The sequence below is a fragment of the Mustela nivalis genome (assembly GCF_964662115.1).
Source record: "Mustela nivalis genome assembly, chromosome: 1".
Taxonomy (NCBI): Eukaryota; Metazoa; Chordata; class Mammalia; order Carnivora; family Mustelidae; genus Mustela; species Mustela nivalis.
In genome coordinates this window covers 141,122,714-141,144,514 of record NC_139020.1, presented here as the reverse complement: position 1 = coordinate 141,144,514, position 21,801 = coordinate 141,122,714, and the positions used below count along the sequence as shown (strand labels likewise).

The 21,801-nt window shown below is 41.5% G+C and overlaps 1 long non-coding RNA gene across 1 annotated transcript; it reads right to left on the bottom strand.

The window, feature by feature from the left end:
* Positions 1–17,357: 17,357 nt before the first annotated feature.
* LOC309845736 lies at positions 17,358–18,984 on the bottom strand. Its single transcript, XR_014301481.1, has 3 exons — positions 18,716–18,984; positions 18,213–18,260; positions 17,358–17,581 (listed from the first exon to the last, which is right to left on the bottom strand). It is a non-coding gene; the product is annotated as an uncharacterized lncRNA (long non-coding RNA).
* Between the last annotated feature and the right edge of the window lie 2,817 nt (positions 18,985–21,801).

Here is a 21,801-nt window from a genome sequence, read left to right as displayed (position 1 = left end):
GACACTCTGAGCATCAGAGGATAAATATGTAAACTACCCAAAGCCTGGCATGTTGCCCTTCAACAAATGGAGTTATATTGATGACGCTTCCTCTGTCCCACTGGTCTTAAGCTCTTTATCCTTTTGCAAAGCATCTTTGCCTTCATTATCTCATGCAATCTTCCCCACAAGGAAGATAGGCTAGAAGTTATCTCTGAGTCACAGAAGAGCAAGCTGAAGTGCCAGACAGTTAATGGGATGGATTCAAGAGACAATTATGCATTCTCTTCATAAAACATGCTTATAAAGGGAAAAATCCTAAGCAGCAATCTAATTGGGGAAAACAAAACACAACCAAAATGCACAGGGCTAAATGCAGTCATCCACTTTGGTAGATCTGAAAATAAATACCCATGTGACCAAAGTCAACAGGGAAAATGAAACGTGCATGGTCAAATGAAGGGTGCTGTTGCGTTCAGGTGGCAGGATGTCAAATGACAGGCCTTTTTCCTTTTCCTTTTTTTTAAAGGTAATCTTATCTTATGCCTTTCTTTATTAGGTGAAATTCGTAATGTCAGAGATGAGGTGACATGTGCTTATTCATATTCATGTATGAACAAATATGTTTTTCCATAAGCCTAATCTATGTGTTTTGTTTTGTTTTTTCTAAATGGCCGTTGCAAACCATCCCTGATTTGGATATTCCCATGAACAAAAAGCAACTTCAAGCCCAGTTGGATGACTCAGTTTCTTCCAACCCAGAGCATCCAGAGAACAACTGATATCTAGAGTGACTGACATCAGGTGACTATATTTTGCTGCAGGTGAAAGTCACCTAAGGAGATTTAGAAATCCCCATGTCCACTTCTCACCAGGCCAAATGTATCAGCATCTCTAGAGATGGAATCCAGATATCAAAGGGTTTTTTTTAAAGCTTCCCAAGTAATTCCAGTGTGCAGCTGAGTCTGAGAACCAGCGGTCTAGATTAGTCCTTCTGATGCTGTGGATCTGGGATGGCAACTGCATTTCTAACACACTTGTTTCCTGGTTGATGTTGTTTCTGTTGGTCTTTAGACCACATTGACTGAGTAACAAGGACATATAAAGAGTTTCTTCGCCTTCATTTTAGGAGTATTAACACATTGGTTATATAATCACCTTAGGGACCTACCTCATTAGTTATAAAAATGAAAGTTGGGCTGAATAATTTCTGAGCTTACTTTGGCACTCCAAACTTGTATACTTTATGACTAACCATGCCCTGAGTCTTGTGTTTCTCAGGAGCCAGGAAATGACTGCTTATACCCAGTATCTTTTGAGCATTTGGCTCTCAGGCTGCTCCTCTTCCCATGAGACAGCCTGAGGTAGTGCTGCTCAAACATCTGTGTGCATCTGAATCACATGGAATTCTTGTTTTAAATGATCTAGAGCCCTATTTGCAGAGATTGATTTCATAAGTCTGGGCTGGAGCCTAGAAATTAGCGGTGCTAAAAATAATAACAGATAACATTTATTGAATGTTTGCTATATGCCATCTTTTGTTCTGGTAATTTCATAACCTAAACCAATTAAATCTTCACAGTGATCCTAGGCAATGGGGACTAATAATTCCCCCAATTTATGGATGAGAAAACTAATAAAGAAGGTAAGTAATTATCTACGGTCACGTAGTTAGGAAATTGTAGACACGAGATCCTGCTTGGAGGAAATTCAACACACTTATATTTTGAGATCCTTTCCTCAAAGAATTTCTGATTATAAAAAAGAAAAGAAGAAAGAAAGTAGCCACAGGGTCAGTGGGGTTAGGACTCACAGTCTGGGAAGCTGGTTTCAGATTCCAGATTTTGAACCAGCTGGTTCTGATGCAGATGGCTTCTAGATCACACCTTAAGCACCCATTTCTAGATCTGCTGAGCTAGTGGACTAGCTGCCTAGGACCTCCTGGGATTTTCTTAAAGTACAGTCTCCTGAATCCCCTTCCCCCATATAGTGACTCCTAAGATCCAGCGTGAGGCCTGGGAGTCTGTGTTTTAACAAACACACTCCACCACCACCATCCCCCGGGGATTCTGATACACAGCCAAGTTTGAGAACCATTGAAAGAATAGGACTTTAAGGCTGGTAACCTGCATTCGTTATCTAGTTCTGCCGGTTACCATCTCTGCGTCCTCATTCATTCATTTAACAAGAACAAATATTTGTGCACTTGCTATATATTTGTACTGGGTGCTGGAGATTTACTAGCAAACAAAACTGACAAAACTCCCTTCCTTCATGAAACTTTCATTCTGGTTTACAAGAACATGATAAATGCAATGGACCACATTAAACAGCAAAGGAAGTGAATTTAAATAAAGGTGGCCAGAGAAGGCCTCGTTGGGAAGATGGCATTTCAGTAAAGACGTAAGATTGCAGTGGGTTAGGTAGAGAGACCTATGGGAAGGGTGTTCCTGGCAGAGGGAGCAGCTAGCACAAAGGCTTGCAAGTTGGAGAACACTCAGCATGTTCAAAACACAGCAGGAAGGACAGTGTAGAGGGAATAGAGTGAGGGAGGGGGAGAGTACATGAAAATGAAACCAGAGAATGAACAGAAGGCATGAGATCTAGAATTTGTAGGTTACTGAAAGCACTTGGTCTTTTGCTCTGTGTGAGATGGGAGCCAACTGGAAGATTTCAAGTGAAAGCATCTGACCTATCTGAAAGGTTCCCCAGTTGCTGGGTGGATAACAGGCCATAATAGGATGAGGGCAGAAGCATGAAGACCAGTTGGGAGACTACTGCAATTACCCAGGTGAGAGCTCATGCTGGCCTGGATCAGGTAAATAGTAGTAAAGGTTGTGAGAAATGACTCTACTCGGAATATATTTGGACAGTAGAGAAAACAGGATATGCTGGAAGTTTGGGTTTGGGTTATGAAAGGGTGAAGTCAAAGACCTTCAGTAAAATGTATTCAATCACTGATTCATTTTAAAGACTATTTATGGGGCACTACTATGCACAATCACATGTGCCGGCCACTGTGCAAAGTCTTGAGGCTACATTAGTAAACTAAACTTATGGTACCTGCCCTCATGGACTTACATTCTAGTGACATGAGGACAATAGGCACCTAACTCTTGAGGTTATGAGAATACAACATACACAGTTCCAAACTTGGAACACAGTGGAACTCAATACATGGTAGGTATTACTATTGTATAGATTATTTAGCCAAATGGTAATACATTTAGGTACAGACAACATAATTTGGTGCTAATAAAATACAGATAAAAGGAGTTTAAGACGGAGTAGGAGGGGGAGGATGGGTGGCACAGTCGGTTAAGCGTCAGACTCTTGGTTTGGGCTCATGTCTTGGTCTCAGGGTCATGAGATTGAGCCTTGCATTGGGCTCTGCACTCAGTGTGGAATCTGCTTAAGATTCTCCTACCCCTCCGACTTGTGCTCCCTTTCTCTCTCTCTAAAATAAATAAATAAAAATGTTTTTTAAAAGAAGATGGCGTGGGATAAAGAATTAAGCTAGTTCATATCCCTGTGATTTCTCAAATAATACAACATTCATGGTTTCTGATTTTTATTTAGATATGGTGGGTGGTCCAGTACCAAGAAGGTCAGGAAGCCATACCATAGGACTTGAGACCAACTCTGGGAAAGGTTTTGGGTTCCTTTTGAGATTAGAATAGCAAGCTTCTTTGTTGACCTGCATGCTGGGACTAGGTCTCAACCAGGGACAGTGGCAATGTTTAGAGACATTTTCAATTGTCACAAATGGGGAACATGGGGGAGAAGTGTGTTACTGGCATTTAGTGAGTAGAAACCAGCGATGCTGTTAAATGTCCTATATAATACACTGGACACCCTCCCCTTCGCACTCCCCCAAAAGAGTGTCCTGTACAAAATATCAGTAGTGCCTAAACCTGAGAAACCATGAGATGAAGGAAAGACATGTAGAGTTATCCAAAACCATAACCATATGATCATAAAATCAGCAGTTTGAGAGAAAAAGTGTCCACACTCTAACAAATGGGATGAAATCTGGAAGGACCCCATCAATCATGTCATTAATGAGAGAGAATACTCAGTTGAACAAAGGTGTGCAGTGTCAGCTTTATTTCCAGCAATGACCATTCTTCCTGCTGTCTTGACCAAAGGGCATCCGAGTGCCTTTTCTTCTCGTGTAAAGGTCCTGTTTGCCTAGACTAGGATATGGGGCATTCTAGGAGTAAGGAAAGTCTGTTTAAAGACATTTTATTCTGGGAAAATTAATGGGGCAGACAATGCAAAATAAAAGAGACAAATTGTTCTTTTGGTTCCAAATAAATAGTTGTTTTCTGACACTGCCTGAATTTAAATGGTCCTCAGTTTGACTGTGAAATTAACACCTCTTTGAGGTTAATTGTGGGGGTGGGGTGCCATTCACACCACTTCCAGAGCTATTGTCTGTCTGGAATGCAGAAGGAGCAACACCAGCACGTGGTACACTTGCTTAACCAACACTTGCTTCCTAACTCTTCAGCCTTCATCCAAATACTGCAACCTGAAGATGCAGGCATTTCACACTGCTGACCCATTTCCCACACTCGTGTCTCTCATCCAAGAAACAGTTACGGGAAGTCCACTGACCTTGAACCAAGTCAGTTCACTTCCAACAGACTCATTTCCCTTCTCTTTAAGATGGGAGAATTGACCAAGCCCCCTAAGGTCCTCTCAGCATGACTCTGCCTTGACCAACAACTTGCTTCTAGTCCCAGAGTTTTGGGTGCTGTCTCATTACTGAGAACATGGGTATTGCATGAAAGATGCTCAACCTATAATGAGAGAGTCACCAACCACAAACCCAGCTTCTTCAGTTATTAGCTGGGAGACCTTAGGAAAATCTTTTACACTCTCTCGGGGCATCTGGCTACATTTTTTAGTTCCTTTCCACCTTGAAAATGATAGAATTTTAGGAATCCTAAAATCAGTGACTCAAAGCTGGAAGGAGTTTTGAACGTTCTATTGTTGCTGCCGCTCCCAAGTCACATCATAAAAGGATTGTCCACAAATGGTCTTGTGTACGTTTCTGTACCAATCAATTTTTCTTCGGGAAATGAAAACTTTTTGATCATTCTGACACATTATTAGGATTCTTTCTGTAAATTCTGAACCCGTTTTAAGTGTTATTGTCAATGAGTATATATGCCAGGTTTTCTGTAGCCCATAAATGGGACAGCTTTCGATGTTACCATTTTTAATATTTTTGGTTGGTTTACTATAGTGACAACTTTAAATTATTTAAATGTATATACCCGAAGCCATTAAAGAACACTTTTGCATGCAGAAAGAGGACCTTATTGTCTTTATGCACACTGAAACCTGGCCATTATGAAGCTGATATTCTAGAGCATATTTTGTTTTCCTCCAAACGAAAACAAACAAACAACAACAACAAATCCTAAAGGAAACATTAGGTACCTTTCTTAAATTTACTATCAAGGAAGGCAATCCAATCTACTTCTCTGCAGGTCCTCACTGGGAGCACAAATTTTCCACCTACAGTGAAGGAAGAAATGCAGAAGTCTTTAAAGAACAAAAGGAAAACTGGATTATTCACTGCAAGACAGCAGTTATCTCTGGATATTTGTGCTAAGAGTCCCTTAAAAAGTTTGGAGAGCAAGGGCCAAGGAAATGCACACACATAAAAATCAAAATTATTCCCAAATAATGTGCTTTATTAAATGTATTCCCCCATCCTATCTTGCTCCTAAGTTCTCTTACCAAACGACCCACCTCCCAGTGTTCATTCTATTACAAAACCATAACCCAAGCAAACAAAATCCTGGCACATTTCTTTTTTATTATTTCAGTCACAAAAATAATATATGAGCACTGTATAAAAGTTAGAAAGATAAATGACAAAAGGAAGAAATTACAACCCATCCATAATTCCACATCCCAGAAAGGGCCACTGTTAGCCTGGGTTATATCTTTCCAGAGATTTTTCCATGAATATCTTTTTAAAAAGAAGTCATACTCTTCAAACTATTTCTACCGTATTTCCTCACTTAACAATATGCTATGTGCACTTTCTGGGGCTTTTTTTTTCTCCCCATAGAAACCCACCCTGATTTCTTTATAAATCAGAAGGTTACTTCTAATATGGAATCCTAACAGTATTTTTTACTTTCTGTTGTTATAAACTGATCAGTAGTTAAATCTTTGTCACTTTACTTTTGTGCACATTTTTTTTTTAAGATTTTATTTATTTATTTGACAGACAGAGACACAAGTAGGTAGAGAGGCAGGCAGAGAGAGAGAGGGAAGCAGGCTCCCCACCGAGCAGAGAGCCCGATGCAGGGCTCGATCTCAGGACCCTGGGATCATGACCCAGGCTGAAGGCAGAGGCTTAACCCACTGAGCCACCCAGGTGCCCCTGTGCACATTTTTAATTACTTCCTTACAATTAATTCTTAGATGTGGCACTGTTAGACCCAATGGGGATGCCCACTCTTAGGCCCTTTTCACACAGCACTGTACCTAAAATTTCACGCTGATACTACTGCACCTCTCCAACCCTAGATGATTGCTATATTGGTCTGAGAGGGCTTGGCATGGCCTTTCGAGCACAGAAAGTCTTTGGAAATACAAAGGTAATTTAGGAAGTGTAGGTGGTTCAGTTGACCGAGGGCCCACAAAACATCACAAAAGTTTCAAAGCTAACATTTAAACAGAGTCACTGTACTATTATGATTTCTGGTAAATAAGTGGGTGGAAGGCAAAACAGAAAGGGCTTTCCTTTGAGGAGGGGAAAAAAACCAAACCTTACATAATAACAAGCCCATATTTTACCCATAAATCTAAAAGCACCTCTAAATGCAGACTTAATTATATTAAGGATACATTGAAAATTTGAAGTCTACATACCTACAACCTGGAAATTCCCTTCCTAAATGTGGATTACTAAATCAAATTCTAAATAGAGAATTTTTATTTATAAGAATAAATTTGGAAAAATGAATTGGAAACCACATAAATGGCCATCAATAGAGGAATGGATAAATTAATTACAGTATATTCATACAATGTGATATTATAAAGGAGACAAATGAATTCTTCTCTATACATCATGGACAGATTTTATCCTTGAAGCTTTGTACGTCGAGAAGCATCTGGCTCATGATTTCACTTGAGAAATACTTGTTTGCTGAATTGAAGTTCTCCCAGTTGAAAAGAAGAATCTCAAAAAACAAATCTGGTTGGTTCAATAACCCATGTGGGAGGAATTTGATGCAGCAGACTTAGGTGTCTAGATTCACAGTTCCTCGGGTCTGTGCGGAAAGGTATGCATGTTCATTATAAGGTTATTCCCTGGGAGAAGCAGCAAACTTAAAACCAGGCTACTCATCCTACCCTTAGCCATCCTACCCTTGAAGCCATCCTAGCTGCTTGGTTCCATGTGAATTCATGGTAGTCGGTCCTAGCAGGGGAGCTAACTTGCCTGGAGTTCTTTATTTCTCCCCTTCGCTTTAAGAAAGCTTTTTCTAGAAAATATTCAGAAGAAGGGAGCGAAAAAGGTCCAGAGCTAGCATTACCAGATAAGAGACAGATTCTCAAATAAATGAATTTCACATCAACAGTGAATGACTTTTTGGAAGTCTGTTCCCTTGGATTCAGATAAGTAACAAAGAACTTTTTGCTATAAACATGTGCAAATATCACACGGGGATTGAAATTTTTGTCACTGATTACCTGAAATTCAAATTTAAATGTGTTTTATTTTCTAAATAGGGCAGACCTATTAAAAGAATTACGCCAATGAGAAGAAAAGGGAACATTGGACTGGCAGCTACATGGGGAAGAAAAACAGAATGGATTTGGAAGTGGCTAGGAAAGAAAGAGAAAGGAAGGGAGAGAGAAAGAAAGAAAGAAAGAAAGAAAGAAAGAAAGAAAGAAAGAAAGAAAGAAAGAAAGAAAGAAAGAAAAATAAAAGAAGGAAGGAAGAAAAGGAAGGACAAACAAAAGAAGCCCAAGACCAGAAGTTACCCTGAAGGAACATATATTTGACCTGAAGACCATGTCCATTTTTCCTACTTTCTATTAGCACGGAGGCTTTCATTCTAACCTGTCCTTGGACTGAGCAATGACTGTGGTCTCAGCAGCCTCAGTCATCTGTTTGTCACCGTCTCTTTGGTGCGTCCCCGTGGGTGGGCGAGTGGCAGAGGTCTCTCCCAGGAGACACGAACTGATCTAGCAGGCTGGCTCGGGGCCACCTCCTCAAACCTGAGCTCTGGGGCTACCTTCCCTTTCACTGATAAGTCAAGAATCTTGGAGTCATTTTTTCGCTTCAGATTTGAATCCTACGTGCAGTGTGAACTAGAGCTCCCTGTGCCAGCTTGAGAGATGGCAAACGCCCTCCAGTCTGGTTCAGCGGTTCCTCCCCTGACAAACTGGAGAGCCTGAAGCTCTTGCCCCAGGTCAGAATCATTTCATGTGGCAAGCTCTCAACCTCATCACCTTCTAGAACACAGGCAGACCTTGAATGCTGAAAAACATTAAAAAATATATACATATACTCCTTCCTGTTCTTCTCGAAGTTATAAAAATAGAAGGAAGGGGGGTAAGGGGAGGCAGCAAGAGAGGTGTCAAGCAGACATTCCCTGGGTCTGAAGGAAGCAGCAGACTCCACTGTGTCTCACACCTTCCCTGGGTTTGTGGAGAGAGCTGTTGCTGCTTGCTTACCCTGTTGCCTGCACGTCGGTCTAGAGAGGTTGATACCTTCTTTTTCCTCTTTGGTTTTACTTGCAATGCTTGTTGAGGTGAGAATTTAGTTACTGGGTTTTTTTCACCTTATGTTTTGATCTCAAGGGGTTTAAAGTTACTTTCACTTTTTCGAACACTGGTGGCCCTGCTGGGAAAAAGCGCAAGCCCTCACCAGGGGCCCCTGGCATGGGAGGTTTTGGGAGAAGGTGTCTCCATCGTGTTTCTGGTTTGCAGAGCTGTCAGCGGCAGAGCTGCTCCTGATGTGCAGGTTCTGACCATTGGCCTCATTTAACTTCCTGTTCACAGAGGTGCAGTGGGGGAGGCGGTGTTATCCCCATTTACAAAAGAGGAGATCGAGGCACAAAAAAGACACTGACTCATCTGCAGACTGCATTTAAGAAAAACCTCTGGAAATGTAAAGAGATGGAGAAAAGACTTCTCTAACACCACTTTCAGAGAAGGATTTGCAAAAGGATAAGCAGGTTGCTTTGATTAGCTGCTCAAAAGGCAAGGAGAAAGGGAAGGACTGATCCTCCTGGGGCCTGTGATAGATGGGGCTCAGGCCGCCTTCTAGGAGAGGTGGGGAATTGGAGCCCAGGGCTTCCCTTGTCGTGAGTGGGTTCAGTACGACTGGGAACAGCAGCAGAAACGTTCTAGACCACTGAGCAGGAACAGTCCTCCTTCCCCGTCCTCCTAACACTCTGCTTCTGGGCCTCTGCTCTAAAGAGCACAGTATCAGCAGAGACAAAGAATGGAAAATCATCTCTCCTCATTGACAGAATTCTTTTGTTGAAGATGCTCTCCTTTTTTGATAGTGATAACATTTTGGGAGCTGGAAAGCAGAAAGACAAGTACCGACTCACTGAATAAGCCCGAGAAAGCTGGATTCTTAGATAGGAGCCCCCATATTCAGAGAGCGAAGGATTAGCAAACATCTGAGGAAGACTGCAACGTGCAGGTCGGCAGTCTAAGCAAAGAGATGACAACTTAAAAAACAAAAACAATACATTAGGCGCGTGGGTGACTCATCTGGTTAAGCATTTGCCTTCCTCTCCGGTCATTATCTCAGGGTCCTGGGATCAAGCCCTGCATGGAGGGCCCCCTGCTCAAGGGGGCATCTGTTTGTCTCTCTCTCGCTCTCCCTGCCACCTCTAACCTGAGCTCGAGCTTGGACTCACTTTCTCTCAAATAAATAAATATATTTTTTAAAAACTCAACTCTCATTAATATTCTGAGAAAAGATAACGCATACATGAAATAAAAATAGGATTCTGTTGGGGCGCCTGAGTGGCTCAGTCGTTAAGCTTTAGCTTTAGCTCAGGTCATGATTCCTGGGTCCTGGGATCGAGCCCCACATTGGGCTCAGTGGGAAGCCTGCCTCTCCCTCTCCCACTCCCCCTTCTTGTGTTCCCTCTCTTGCTGTGTCAAAATAGATACATAGAATCTTAAAAAAGGAGGGGGGCGTCTGTTAAAAAAAATGCAGATATCCAGAGTAAGTTTTAGAAAATAAAAATCTGAAAGCAGAAATGTACCTATCAGTAAAAGTGCTGGAAGATGGTCTTGAGGAAATTTCTCAGAAAGAGAGGGAAAGGCACAGCCACTGACTGGCAGGCTCAGTCAGTGGAGCTTGCCGCTCTTGATCTCAGGGTTGTTAGTTTGAGCACCATATTGGGTGCAGAGATGACTTAAAAATAATTTTTGTTTAAAAAAGGAAAAGTAGAGCAAAAACGCTAAGAGATGGAAAACAAGAGAGAAAACATTTGCAAATTAGATATTGGGGAGTGTCCAAAAGGCTAAACATCCAAACAAAAAGAATTCTAAAAAGTTAGAAGACAGAAAATAAACAATGAAAAAGCTAGCCAAAAAGTTCCAGAATTAAAAAGGTCTCATCAAGGTTCACCGCAATAAACTGAAATAAATTCCTACCACAGCTAAAGAATTACAGTCAAGAAGAAACAATAGAAACTAAAAGACAACAGAGAAATTCTGAGGGAAAATGGGTACCAATTGATAATTCTATGTCCAAGTCAATTAAATTTCAGTGTCAAGAGACATTTATATATATCATTACACTTATATATATCATATATATAATTTATATATATGATTATAAATATATATATAATTTCTTACAATTTTTTTCTCCCATGTGCTTCTTTCTCAGGAAGTCTAGGAGGTGCCCTCAAAAGTGGGGATTAAGCCAAGCGAAAGACAGATACAGGAAACTCAAATCACAAGAGATATAAACAGAAAACCTGAGCCATGCAAGTAAGCCAGGCCAGAATCCAACACCATTGGGGCTATGACTTCTTTTCATTTTTGTTTTATCAAATTAGCATGCATATAATTTAACAACAATACTATAAGATTTATTATGAAGGCAATCATCCTCTGGGCCATCTTCTTTTTCCACCTACAACTTATTCCCCAGAAGCAACCGTCTTCATCATTAGAGAGAGAGATCACGTGTGTGGGGTGTGGGGGCGGAGAAGATGGAGAGAGAGACTCTCAAACAGTCTCCGCCCTGAGCGCAAAGCCCAAAGCAGGGCTGCCTATCACAACCCTGAGACCATGACTTATGCAGAGATCAAGAGTCTTGGCACTTAACCAAATGAGCTACCCAAGTGCTCACTTTCATCTCTTTTTGCCGTCTCTTTTGGCAATTGCCTCCAAGTCATTAAATAATACAGCCCTACACATTGAGGTTTCCAGTTTAGTCATTCCCTGTGTATTCTCTACTCTGGAAGTTTAAAGATGATTCCCCTTCTGACACCACTGCTACCAGCAACACTTCTTGGATGGGTCTGCTTATTTCGGAAGTTGTCTCTTGCCTTGATTTCCACATGACACCATCACTCAAGATAGTGAGTGATGGGGGGGGTGTATAACTTGATGATTGAATCAATAGGTTTGAAGTAAAGTAAAGACAAGGAATCCATAAAAATAAAAATTCCTAAAATCAAGACAAGCACACAAATGTGTGAATAAGATTTTCAACAGAAACATAATAGAGACCATGCAGGATACAGGGCAAAATAAAGAAAGTGTTAATAAGTAGATTTATCAGGGCAGCACATGTGAGAAATAAAAGTGAGTTCAAGATCAAAGAAAATACTCAGCCTTCTTACTTTAGATACAAATTGGCAATTAGCCTAGATCGCCTTACACGGTGATCCAAACAGGAAGTATCAGCCTCAAAAATCTTAAAATCCCCTGATGTGAACTTCTCCTCTTTGATCTGCCCAGTGCCAATCTCTCCTTATGAGAATAGACCCTCTTTTTTTGGAGACCTGCTCCTCTCTCCAGGCTAGGTGTCTATGGTTCTAGCGAAATCTTCTTATCCCAAACATCTTATCCTGAGGCCATAGTGATTAAGCTAGAGGTGGATATGTAAGGTAAAGCCAGGCAAATTCGAATTCTTCCCTGGGATGTTTAGGAAGCCCTACAGAGGGCAGAAGAGTTTTCTTCATAGTGTCATGAGCCACCTAAAAATCAGAACTTCCAAAATATACAAGAAAAGGAAAATGGATTTTGAGAGATGATTAGTAGCCTCTGCCACAATTGCTAACTAAGACAATGTAGTAGGATGTTATGACTGGAAATTCTCCTGCACACCTCAGCCTTAGTGAGGGCAGGTGTACGCCGTTTTTCGCTTTAGAATGTCTCAACCTCAATGGGACAGATTTCAGATTATGCAGATTTACAAAGGAAATAAACTTGAAAATTAATTCCATAACATATGAATCCCTCAGGTGGTTCAAGAGGATTAGAGAGGATAAAAGAAGGGAGAATTTGGGGAGGTGGCTGCCATTGAACAAAAGTCTGCCGTGAGCTCTGTGAGCCTTCCCACCAGGGGCATGTGTGAGGGCACACGCTGTAACTGCCTCTTCCCCTCAAGTCCAGTGAGGGGGCTTTGTAGAAGTTGCCACAGAACACTGATTAAGAGATATGTTTGCGTAGAGCTGCTGTCATTCTGGGGGCCTTGCTCCACCATATTGCTTTGGGGAGGGGGTGGGGCAATGTTGTTTCTAAATAACCACAGGATGATGGAGTCTTCCAAAGGAACCCCACCACCACCACCACAGAAGGTTGAGCTGGAAGATAGAGGGGGCAGCACTTGACTTGCACTCACGGCAGACTGTGGACTGGGTCTGAGTCCTCTTTAACAAATCTAGAGTGAGAAAGGCGGATCCCAAGCTTTGGTGGTGGTACCCAGGAGCCGCTGCTGGGTGAGATGGGTCTACATTTTGTCAGAGCAAGGGAAGTGGGCTGTGGGAGCACAGTCTGGATGAAATCAACTTGGACTTTTTGAAAAGCATCCATAAAAGGCAAGAAGAACTCAATGAAAAAGAGCCGGAGGGGCACCTGGGTGGCTCAGTGGGTTAAAGCCTCTGCCTTCGGCTCAGGTCATGATCTTAGGGTCCTGGAATCAAGCCCCGCATCGGGCTCTCTGCTCAGCAGGGAGTCTGCTTCCCCCTCTCTCTCTTTGCCTGCCTCTCTGCCTACTTGTGATCTCTCTGTCAAATAAATAAATAAAATCTTTAAAAAATAAGGGGGGGGCACTGGAGATGTTTGTCACTGGTACTCAAAGCCTGTTGACACAGAAGGTAGGTCACATCCCTCCTATGCTCAAAAATCCTGCCTGCAAAGGCCCAAATTATGACAATGTCCTAGGATGGTCCTCCAGTCCTAGCTTTTCCTAGAAGCAGCCAGTTTAAATCAGTTCAGGCCCTCTGCTTGGAATATTCTTCACTTAGGTATCTGCAAAATACACTCCTTTACTTCCTTTACATATTGTCTCAGGTTGGGTTCCTTAGAAGCAGAACCTACAACCAGGAGTTCTGTGCAGTAACTTGTTGAGGGAGTGTTCTAAGGAGAAAGCCATAAAAAGCAAGGGAAGGAGATGAAAGCAGGGGAAGCTGCTAAGCAAAGCTGTGATTTCTAGCTTCCTCTACCTGATCCCATGTAGAACTCAAAATATGAGTGGCACTACAGAATTGTCCCATGCTCTTGCCCAGGTTGTATACCACCTATCAGGCAGCCGATGGTCACAGGCTTTCCCTCAGTGGGATGTATAAACTTCCAGGCATCTCTTGGCAAAAGGGCTCCTAGTAGCTGAAGACAAGTCTCAGGAGAGGGATGCACCTATGAGTCATTAACAGCTGCCATAGCATTTTGGACATGGGCACACTCTCCCAATTAAAGGGGAACTGGGAAGGTCACCAATAGTGTCTACTATAGGTGTCTGAGACGGTCCTATCTTCCTTTGTTGAATTCATTTTTCCACCACTGTTATCACTTGCTAACATTAATATCTTTTACTTTCTTTTATTATTGTTTATTTCATACACCCAAACGTAAGCACCATAAGGGAAGGCATTCTGTGTTGTTCACTATTATAACTACATATAGTACCTGGGAGAGGACTTGATTCAACATATAGGTATTTGTAGGGACTTCGTCGATACTTGTTGAGTTAAAGACTGTACAAATGAGTGCATGAGCAATAATCTGCTGGGAAATTGTTGATTTTTTTAGATATTACTCATGCTTCATGTTCATTTGACAAGCTGATTACTTAAGACACTAGTAATCATTTAGAGGGAAAGTTTGCCCCTGGAAAGCAACACCGGTGAATGTAGAGAATAATGTGAGGTGCTTATCTTACTCAGAGGTGTGATATATTAATTAATTAACTAACTAATTATTAATATAGGCATTCTGTATTAATTTAGTATAGAGAGGACTCTAGTAGAGCCCCAATGACCTGGTATACCAGATGGCTGGAAGAAGGAGTCTGGGAAGCCCAGAACTAGCCACTAATATATGCACTGATATTTTCTACTTTGGTTGTTCTTTCTTTTTTTTTTTTTTTAAGATTTTTATTTATTTATTTGACAGAGAGAGATCACAAGTAGGCAGAGAGGCAGGCAGAGAGAGAGTAAGGGAAGCAGGCTCCCCGCTGAGCAGAGAGCCCGATGCAGGGCTCGATCCCAGGACCCCAGGATCATGACCTGAGCCAAAGGCAGAGGCCTAACCCACTGAGCCACCCAGGCGCCCTTGGTTGTTCTTTCTGTCTCAGTGAGTCTGGGGGGACCGGGTGTGGGTTGGCCCAGGCACTACTTGTACTGGAGAGAGGCACACTGAAGATGTTGGCACTGGAGGAAGCAGCTGTGTCCAAAAGCAGCCTTCTGCACTGAGAGCGACAAAAGAGGCTGATCAAATCTCCCCTTCGAAAATAAATGTAGAATTCTCAGCCCTGGGAAATCTAAACCTGCATGTCAGCTTCCTCTGGGAGCTTTAAAAAACATGGATGCCAGGTCTAAACCCAGACAGTCAAACTCAGATCTGTGGAGTTGGGTCCCAGGCACTGGTATATTGAAGAGGTCCACAAGTGATTCTATGTCCATTCTAGGAGGGGAAGCCTCCTAGAGCAACAGAGCAAAGGAAAAGACATTGCTCAATGTGTTTAACCAACAGTGAACACATCTACTGGTTGATTATGGACATTACGTGGCAGGAAGTCTGCTTTCCCAGTCTTTTCAAGAAACACGGGCTCCCAGGAAAAATTTAAACAGTTCTGTGTTTGAGGCTCATTTTATGGGTCTTAATATGAGTATCCTCTCCCTTTCCTTCCTGACAGGAGACTGGGACAGATCCTGGAACCTCCCTGATTCCCTACCATTCACCTTCCTCTGTTCACCTCCCATGGTCTTGAACATTGACTCAATGCCATATGTCCCCCAAACTCTACCCTGCCACACACAACATTCCATCTGTGAAAATGAAAAAAGTGAAAACTCACTAAAATGGAACCAGGAGGTTGGGCAGGGGGTGCTCTCATGCCCTGCCACTTGTCAATTGAAGACCCAACAGGGAGAGAGGGATACTACTTTACTACACTGCAGGAAGAAGAAAGGCTTCCCTCTCCCCCTCTCTCCCCCAACAACAGCACAGCCAGTGAGAGACAGTCACCATCAGCCAATAAAAGCCAGTACACTTTGAACTCCCAGTTTACTCCAATGGACTTTTTGTTTATAACAGCCTCTCCAACCCCCTCTCTCTCCAACTCCCTCTTTCCTCTATTTAAAAAAAAAAAAAAAAAAAAAAAGGAGTCCACCGCTTTGTTTCAGGGCCTTAGCTATGACTTTGTGCCATAGCTTGCTTGTTCTAGATTATAATTCTCTATTATTCCAGAATAAACCCATATTTTGCTGGTAAAATAGCTTGCAGTTTTATTTTTAAGGTTAACACATCTTCATGTCCTCATAATTAATCCTAAGCCACTCAGGCTTGGTTGTTCATTGAAGCTGATAGCTTTCCTCCTACACCCACTTCCTACTGGCCTGCAAGCAGATGGGATGACCTCTGATTCTAGTGTCTGAAGACACTAGAGTGGTGGGATGGGGAACATGTCCTTTCCATGGCATTTATACAGTTAATTTGCTTTTGGCAGCCTAGTTTCTATGTTCTCCTTCTGAGAGCAACCTACTTTCCTTTACTGTAACTACTTTTTCCCAGTTGGATATTCCTGGGAGATACTCTATTCAGGGACCATATCCTCTTTTAGCCAAAGGGCAGGCACATGGCGTAAGTCAGGCCAATCAGATATTCCCTCCTGAAATGTACCTCTTGAGCAGGAAGACAAGGCAATTGAACACAGTGTTGTAGTGAGTCAACCTGGCAGAAAATTCCTACTCAGATGGTTTCCAGAGAGAAAACATCCCAGTGATTCATGCTCCTAGCTTCCAATCCGTGTGCTGTCCCAGACCCAATTCTCCAGCCTCCTTCTGGATGCTTCTCTGAACTCCCAGTAGCTAACAATTTCCTCTTTTGTTATTGTTTTGTTTTGTTTGTAGACTGGTTGATGGAGGGTTTTTCATTTGTTTGTTGTTGTTTTATTTTTGTTTTGTTTTGCTTTATACTGTTTTTACCTAAATTAGTCAGAGTCTATTTCTCCAGGTTGTAAACAAAGAACCCTATCTTAATCAATCTTCCCTTTAATGTGCATGAGAAATCCAAATTCCTTCTGTGCCCTCCATTTCTTAAGAACCAACAACCTGGTCTTATCAGGCTTAGAAAAAAAAAAAAAAATCTATCCCTGCACATCACCCACCCAATTCTTTCCTAGGTATGTATTAAAGTTCTCTTATGTTAGTTGATGACAAGGATAGTTATGACCAAATTCTTCTTCTTACTATGGGTAGAGAAGGGGTAGGTAAAGACACTTAATTTATTCTTACACTCAATATATGATCTACCATCTAGCAGAAATGGAGTTTAGGGCGGTATCTCTTCCTACCACCCATGTCAATTTATAACACATTTCCATGTCTGTAAGGAATCTGTACATGTTGACCCTCTACCTTCAGCAATCCTTAACTGGCTGGTTCCTGGGTTCTAGCCCCAGTAAGGCCATTCTCATGTGAACTTGAATAATCCACTTCACCTTTCAGACTTCTCTCTATCTCTCTCTCTCCCTTTAAAGTGGGAGCCAACACGGGGTATGAACTCACAACCCTGAAATCAAGACCTGTGCTGAAGAGTCAGGCACTTAACTGACTGAGTCACCCAAATGTCCCATCAGACTTCTCTTCTCTATAAAATGAAAGACCTGGAGAACATGATGCCCAAGTATGACATTTAATGACCCCAAGAAACGAATGTCATATAATTTGGTCTCACAATCACCTCAGAACCTGGAGCTCCAGATGGGGCCAAGACCTGGAGAGGGCTCATTCTCTTAAGCATCTCATTGATCTATCTGCTTCTCTCCATCTCTGTGACCACCACGACTCTCTAATATTGTCGGGACTTTCGCAACAGCTTCCTCAGGTGTCAACTCTGGCCTCATCCAGACTCTTCTCTGCAAAGTAATCAGAGATCTTATTAGAAAGTGAATCTGAATATATAAATTACACTTCTTTTAGGATAATCTGATCTGACCCCTTCACATTTTTTCTATCTCATATCCTACATTTTTCTTCTTGCCCTGTGTGTTCCAACCTCAATAATCAGTTTTCAATCCTTCCAAATACCACAGGTTTTCCTTGTTCCAGGATCTTTGCACAAGCTCTATCCTCTACCACTAAACCCTCCCCACCCCACTTTGCCTAGCTACTTCACTCACCCTGCAGATCTTGCCTCAAACATTCCATTCTCTGAGAAATCTTTCCTAACCTCCCAGACAAGCCAGGGAACCCTGTCAAATGATCCCCGTACTTTCCGAACTTCTCTGCAGGGTCACTATCAGAGTGATTAATTATAAATTTAATTATTTGTTTACTTTGAAAAGTGTTATTTCCTTTACTGTTCTGTTTATCACTACAACCCAACATCTAGCACAGTACCTAGCACACCGTGGAGAGGCAATAAATATATTGCATACATGAGCAAAGGAATAAAATGGAATGTGTCCAAGCATCTCACCCTTCTTTTCTGTTCTGTGCCTTCTGGGTAGATCCATATCCTTACCGCCCAATCCAACGTCCACTTACCTTGATCAACTTCTTCCTTATTCTTATAAAACGTGCTCTTGGGAAAAACTGTAGTAAATTAAGGTGAAATTCACCATCAGTATACCTGGAGTATCACACATCTATTGGCATTTTATTTAATAATGAACGATGCTTAGGTTTAGTTTGAGTCCAGAGAATCTTAACTGTCTTAGCAGAATGTCAGAGGTTCAAAGGCAAGCTCCTCATAGTAACATTTTTTGTCTGGATCCTTAGATTCCCATGTCTTCCCCATTAAAGACTTTCAGACTTCTCTCTCTCTCTCTCTCTCTCTCTCTCTCTCTCTCTCTTTAAAGTAGGAGCCAACACGGGGCTTGAACTCACAACCCTGAAATCAAGACCTGTGCTGAAGAGTCAGGCACTTAACTGACAGATGTCCCATCAGACTTCTCTTCTCTATAAAATGAAAGACCTGGAGAACATAATGCCCAAGTATGACATCTGCTGGGCCCATCATAAGAAAGTTACACTTAATGCCCCCTTACCTTATCCTATCCTCCTGTGCTAATATGGACTTTCTTCCAGAAACATCGAAGTCACTATTCTACAGAATAGTGCTTGAGGGCTTCCTTTCCTGCAGTTCCCGCCAGCTCAGTACAATGACATGGCTTTCTTCCTTTCTCTGAATGGCTTTGAGTAGAAGCACAGAATCCTACAATATCTGTGTGGCAAAAATTTCTTTGAATGCCCTACATGATCAGCTACAATCAGAGGCATCAGAAGAAAACCAGCTCTGAGTTCAATGGAAGGTAAGATAACAAATGTGACGATTACTTTATGAAGCTCCATAGAACCCCACTGTCTTATCCTAGCTGTGAGATACAGACACCATAGCAACTGAAGAACCCAGGCTTGGGAGCCAAGCAGACCTGGGGATAATTCCTGCCTCTGTCCCTGTGAATCTGGCCAAGAGACAGATACCTCTACATGTCTGGCTTATTATGAATAAAATGAGAACAATAATGCCTACCTCATGTATTAAGGCACAAAACAGAGTCCCTGAAGCAAGAGGGGAGATCATTATGTAGTAGCTTAAAAACAGTAGATTTCTCGGGGTTTTTTTGCTCTGAGTGCATGGAGCCTATAGAGGAGGAAAAATAATTTTCCCTCTACCCTTCTAGATTCTTGGCTGAGACACCCATGTAATAAAAAGACAGATTAACAGGAGAAACCCAAACAAAAGTTTAATAACCTATATACCTCCTATAGGGGTTATATACCTCTTATATAGGTCATTAAAAAATAATACAAACAAATTAAACAAAAAATAAATACAAAACCAAAAATAAATACATGGCATACACCCAGGAAAATTGAGTAACTCCTTAATGCGGCCCAAACCATCACCTTATATAACATCTGCTAAAGACAAATGATGTTCAGGGGTGAGGAGCCGGTTACAGGAGGTTTTCCGATAAAGCACAGTAAGTAAAAGTATGATTGTTATGCAAATTTAAGGCTCTGCCCTTCTCCACTGATAGAGAGTATTCTAGAGATTGAGTCCTGTCCCTCTTCTGGTGCAGACCGGGAGACACCCTTACAAGGGGAGATTTCTCTTATAAATGTCAATGTCTCTTACAAAAGGGTTAACTTCTCAGTTTTCAGAGCTTCACCTGTTTCTTAAAATAACCAGTTTAGAACAATTCATATGCCAAGGAGGCATACTTGGGGGTTGTATATTTTGCTCCCTTTAGGTTTTACTGTTAATTTACTCTCTACACAGTTTGCTTTGTTAGCCTATGTTTTGACTGGCTCCTTCCTCTGATGTTTTCTTTCCTGAGGTAGATAGATATAGATATATTATATTATCATATAATATATTATATATATAAAATACAAAGGAAGACATTTTTAAAATGTTTTTTAAAGGAAGACCATATATATTTATATATATATATATATATATATATATATATATATATATATATATAACAAAGGAATACATTTTTAAAAAGTGGAATTTCTTCCCCCCCCCATTATTTCATTTAATCGCTATTAGGATAATTTCTTTAGGTAAGTTTATCCATTATCCCTTTATTTTTTCTTTTATGAGTTTAAAAGGCTATCACGAGGGGCGCCTAGGTGGCTCAGTGGGTTAAAACCTCTGCCTTCAACTCGGGTCATGATCCTAGGGTCCAGGGATCGAGCCCTGCATCCGGCTCTCTGCTCCACAGGGAGCCTGCTTTCTCCTCTCTCTCTCTCTCTGCCTGCCTCTCTGCCTACTTGTGATCTCTGTCTGTCAAATAAATAAATAAAATTTTTTTTTAAAAAAAAACAAAAAGCTATCACGAGCTCAGACTTACTCATTTAGGGCAGCAGTTCTCAAACCGGGTGAGTGTACCCCCAGGGGACATTTGGCAATATCTGTAGACATTTTTATAGTCACATCTGGGAAACAGGTGCTACTGGCATCTGATGGGCAGAGACAAGGATGCTGCTACATATCCTATAAGGCACAAGACTGCCCCTCCCAACAAGGAATCACCCAGCCCCTCGTGTCAGTGGCTCCCAGACTGAGAAATCCTGCCTTAGAGTGAGGCTGTTCATCTTGCCCAAATCAAAACCTTCGCTTGAATCTGGTAGCTCAGCAGTCTCAGTTCTAAGACAAGCACCTCCCCTTAAACCGCTTTGATTCCCTCCCTCCTCCAGCTCTGACAAACAGCTGCTTCAAAATAGTAACATGCAAAGTCTATCTTAAACACACTGAGTCAAGAAATTCAGAGTTAAGGTTTAAAAATTCGAGGCTGGCACTCTGCTGTTAAAAAAAGACAAAGCCCAAAGGTGCCAGGGTGTGAGTTGGAGACAAAGTGTTAGGCCAAGCTTTCAACTCCAACCTTGCTACTTTTGGCTTTTGTGGGCTTAGGTCAGACTCTGTGCTATCCTGGGGTGGCTGTTCTGTGGTTTCCTTCTGACTTCTATAGACCTTAAAGAAAAAACATTGGCAATATTCAGAGCAGGCCTCAAGAGATGGTGGCACAAACTATTTAAGGTTTGGAATCTTGGGATGCCTGGCTGGCTCAGTGAGTAGCAAATGCAACTCTTGACCTTAAAGTCATGAGTTTGAGCCTCATGTTGGGGGGCAGAGTTTACTTAATAAAATTTTTTAAAAAGGTTTGGAATTTAAATTTGTAAATAATATTTATTTAATAAAATCACTAAGTCATGGCACTTTATGTTCTATACTCATCATACTTAAAACTTCTTACATGTTAAATAAGTCAATTACCTAATAATTTTGTGTGATGAAAAAGATAAGATGGCATAGCCAAAAAGCATGGTATTGAGAGTCAGAACAAAAGTAAATTTCAGCCCCACCTCTACTGTTTACATTTTGAAGAAGTTGTGTAACTTCCCTGAGCCTTACCATCCTCTTCCTAGAAAATGGGGGAAATAATCTCTACCTCATGGAAGAACATTGCATATAAAATCCAGTCAGAGTTCTGGAACATATGGGCCCTTTAATAAATATTAAACCTTTACCAAAGGACAAGGTCCATCCCACCACTTCTAAGGTCAAACTACACTACTCTACCCTACAGAAAAAGGTAAACTAAAAAATTGTAGGCTATGA